The sequence below is a fragment of the Aquarana catesbeiana genome, linkage group LG12 (assembly GCF_042186555.1).
Source record: "Aquarana catesbeiana isolate 2022-GZ linkage group LG12, ASM4218655v1, whole genome shotgun sequence".
Taxonomy (NCBI): domain Eukaryota; kingdom Metazoa; phylum Chordata; class Amphibia; order Anura; family Ranidae; genus Aquarana; species Aquarana catesbeiana.
The window spans coordinates 191,275,732-191,279,845 of record NC_133335.1 but is presented as its reverse complement, the minus strand read 5'-3'; the positions used below and the strand labels follow the sequence as shown (position 1 = coordinate 191,279,845).

Genomic DNA, 4,114 nt, shown 5'->3' with positions numbered 1-4,114 from the left:
AAAGAAAGAAAGAAAGAAAGAAAGATGGAAGGAAAGAAAGAAGGAAAGAAAGAAAGACAGATGGAAGGAAAGAAAGAAGGAGAGATGGAAGGAAAGAAAGAAAGAAAGAAAGAAAGAAATAAAGAAAGATGGACAGTTAAGAAAGAGAAAAAAAGAAAGAAAGAAAGAAAGAAAGAAAGAAAGAAAGAAAGAAAGAAAGAAAGAAAGAAAGAAAGAAAGAAAGAAAGAAAGATGGACAGGAAAGAAAGAGAAAGAAAAAAAAAGAAAGATGGACAGGAAAGAAAGAAAGAAAGAAAGACAGATGGACAGGAAAGAAAGAAAGAAAGAAAGAAAGAAAGAAAGAAAGAAAGAAAGAAAGAAAGAAAGAAAGAAAGAAAGAAAGAAAGAAAGAAAGACAGATGGAAGGAAAGAAAGAAAGAAAGAAAGACAGATGGAAGGAAATAAAGAGAAAGAAAGACAGATGGAAGGAAAGAAAGAAAGAAAGAAAGAAAGAAAGAAAGAAAGAAAGAAAGAAAGAAAGAAAGAAAGAAAGAAAGAAAGAAAGAAAGAAAGAAAGAAAGAAAGAAAGAAAGAAAGAAAAAGAAAGAAAGAAAGAAAGAAAGAAAGAAAGAAAGAAAGAAAGAAAGAAAGAAAGAAAGAGAAAAAAGAAAGATGGACAGGAAAGAAAGAAAGAAAGAAAGAAAGACAGATGGAAGGTCCTATTCTGGTAGGCTGTCACAAAGAGAGAAATAAAGGGGGATGGGTGGAGAAAGAAAGAAAGAAAGAAAGAAAGAAAGAAAGAAAGAAAGAAAGAAAGAAAGAAAGAAAGAAAGAAAGAAAGAAAGAAAAACAGATGGACAGGAAAGAAAGAGAAAGAGAAAGAAAGACAGATGGAAGGAAAGAAAGAAGGAAAGAAAGAAAGAAAGAAAGAAAGAAAGAAAGAAAGAAAGAAAGAAAGAAAGAAAGAAAGAAAGAAAGAAAGAAAGATGGAAGGAAGAAAGAAGGAAAGAAAGAAAGACAGATGGAAGGAAAGAAAGAAAGAAAGAAAGACAGATGGAAGGAAATAAAGAGAAAGAAAGACAGATGGAAGGAAAGAAAGAAAGAAAGAAAGAAAGAAAGAAAGAAAGAAAGAAAGAAAGAAAGAAAGAAAGAAAGAAAGAAAGAAAGAAAGAAAGAAAGAGAAAAAGAAAGATGGACAGGAAAGAAAGAAAGAAAGAAAGAAAGAAAGACAGATGGAAGGTCCTATTCTGGTAGGCTGTCACAAAGAGAGAAATAAAGGGGGATGGGTGGAGAAAGAAAGAAAGAAAGAAAGAAAGAAAGAAAGAAAGAAAGAAAGAAAGAAAGAAAGAAAGAAAGAAAGAAAGAAAGAAAGAAAAACAGATGGACAGGAAAGAAAGAGAAAGAGAAAGAGAAAGAAAGACAGATGGAAGGAAAGAAGAGAAGGAAAGAAAGAAAGAAAGAAAGAAAGAAAGAAGAAAGAAGAAGAAAGAAAGAAAGAAAGAAAGAAAGAAAGAAAGATGGACAGGAAAGAAAGAAAGAAAGAAAGACAGATGGACAGGAAAGAAAGAAAGAAAGAAAGAAAGAAAGAAAGAAAGAAAGAAAGAAAGAAAGAAAGAAAGAAAGACAGATGGACAGGAAAGAAAGACAGATGGACAGGAAAGAAAGAAAGAAAGAAAGAAAGAAAGAAAGAAAGAAAGACAGATGGAAGGAAAGAAAGAAAGAAAGAAAGAAAGAAAGAAGAAAGAAAGAAAGAAAGAAAGAAAAAGAAAGAAAGAAAGAAAGAAAGAAAGAAAGAAAGAAAGAAAGAAAGAAAGAAAGAAAGAAAGAAAGAAAGAGAAAAAAGAAAGATGGACAGGAAAGAAAGAAAGAAAGAAAGAAAGACAGATGGAAGGTCCTATTCTGGTAGGCTGTCACAAAGAGAGAAATAAAGGGGGATGGGCGGAGAAAGAAAGAAAGAAAGAAAGAAAGAAAGAAAGAAAGAAAGAAAGAAAGAAAGAAAGAAAGAAAGAAAGAAAGAAAGAAAGAAAGAAAGAAAGAAAGAAAGAAAAACAGATGGACAGGAAAGAAAGAGAAAGAGAAAGAGAGACAGATGGAAGGAAAGAAAGAAGGAAAGAAAGAAAGAAAGAAAGAAGAAAGAAAGAAAGAAAGAAAGAAAGAAAGAAAGAAAGAAAGAAAGAAAGAAAGAAAGAAAGAAAGAAAGAAAGAAAGAAAGAAAGATGGAAGGAAAGAAAGAAGGAAAGAAAGAAAGAGACAGATGGAAGGAAAGAAAGAAAGAAAGAAAGACAGATGGAAGGAAATAAAGAGAAAGAAAGACAGATGGAAGGAAAGAAAGAAAGAAAGAAAGAAAGAAAGAAAGAAAGAAAGAAAGAAAGAAAGAAAGAAAGAAAGAAAGAAAGAAAGAAAGAAAAAGAAAGAAGAAAGAAAGAAAGAAAGAGAAAAAAGAAAGATGGACAGGAAAGAAAGAAAGAAAGAAAGAAAGAAAGAAAGAAAGAAAGAAAGAAAGACAGATGGAAGGTCCTATTCTGGTAGGCTGTCACAAAGAGAGAAATAAAGGGGGATGGGTGGAGAAAGAAAGAAAGAAAGAAAGAAAGAAAGAAAGAAAGAAAGAAAGAAAGAAAGAAAGAAAGAAAGAAAGAAAGAAAGAAAGAAAGAAAGAAAGAAAGAAAGAAAAACAGATGGACAGGAAAGAAAGAGAAAGAGAAAGAAAGACAGATGGAAGGAAAGAAAGAAGGAAAGAAAGAAAGAAAGAAGAAGAAAGAAAGAAAGAAAGAAAGAAAGAAAGAAAGAAAGAAAGATGGAAGGAAAGAAAGAAGGAAAGAAAGAAAGACAGATGGAAGGAAAGAAAGAAGGAGAGATGGAAGGAAAGAAAGAAAGAAAGAAAGAAAGAAAGAAAGAAAGAAAGAAGGACAGTTAAGAAAGAGAAAGAAAAAAAAAAAAAGGAAAGATGGACAGGAAAGAAAGAGAAAGAAAGAAAGAAAGAAAGAAAGAAAGAAAGAAAGAAAGAAAGAAAGAAAGAAAGAAAGAAAGAAAGAAAGAAAGATGGACAGGAAAGAAAGAGAAAGAAAAAAAAAGAAAGATGGACAGGAAAGAAAGAAAGAAAGAAAGACAGATGGACAGGAAAGAAAGAAAGAAAGAAAGAAAGAAAGAAAGAAAGAAAGAAAGAAAGAAAGACAGATGGAAGGAAAGAAAGAAAGAAAGAAAGACAGATGGAAGGAAAGAAAGAGAAAGAAAGACAGATGGAAGGAAATAAAGAGAAAGAAAGACAGATGGAAGGAAAGAAAGAAAGAAAGAAGAAAGAAAGAAAGAAAGAAAGAAAGAAAAAGAAAGAAAGAAAGAAAGAAAGAAAGAAAGAAAGAAAGAAAGAAAGAAAGAAAGAAAGAAAGAAAGAAAGAGAAAAAAGAAAGATGGACAGGAAAGAAAGAAAGAAAGAAAGAAAGAAAGAAAGAAAGACAGATGGAAGGAAAGAAAGAGAAAGAAAGACAGATGGAAGGAAATAAAGAGAAAGAAAGACAGATGGAAGGAAAGAAAGAAGGAAAGAAAGAAAGAAAGAAAGAAAGAGAAAGAAAGAAAGAAAGAAAGAAAGAAAGAGAAAAAAGAAAGATGGACAGGAAAGAAAGAAAGAAAGAAAGAAAGAAAGAAAGAAAGAAAGAAAGAAAGAAAGAAAGAAAGAAAGAAAGAAAGATGGACAGGAAAGAAAGAGAAAGAAAGAGAAAGAGAGAGAGGGGGATGGAGGAAGAAGGAAGGAAAGAGAAAAAGAAAGAATGACAAAAAGAATGGAAATAAAGGAAAAAAGAAAGAAAGAGAGGGGGATGGAGAAAGAAAGAAAGAAAGAAAAAAGAAAGAAAGAAAAAGAAAGAAAGAAAGAAAGAAAAAGAAAGAAAGAAAGAAAGAAAGAAAGAAAGAAAGAAAGAAAGAAAGAAAGAAAGAAGGAGAGGGGGATGGGGAAAGAATGAAGGAAAGAAAAAGAAAGAGACAAAAAGAATGGAAAGAAAGAGAGGGGAATGGAGGAAGAAGGGAAGGAAGAACATCCCCTACATCAGTGTACTCACTGGGAGGCAGGAGGGACTGGATGGATGGATCAGACTCCCCTTTTCCTGGGCTCCAGCTTGAATCTTCCCGTCCACACATCCCCTTC

General features: G+C 32.1%; 1 long non-coding RNA gene across 1 annotated transcript; it reads left to right on the top strand.

The window, feature by feature from the left end:
- The first annotated feature begins 1,665 nt into the window (after positions 1-1,665).
- LOC141114225 (uncharacterized) lies at positions 1,666-3,913 on the top strand. The gene is made up of 2 exons (XR_012236889.1): positions 1,666-2,493; positions 3,193-3,913. It is a non-coding gene; the product is annotated as an uncharacterized lncRNA (long non-coding RNA).
- Positions 3,914-4,114: the final 201 nt, after the last annotated feature.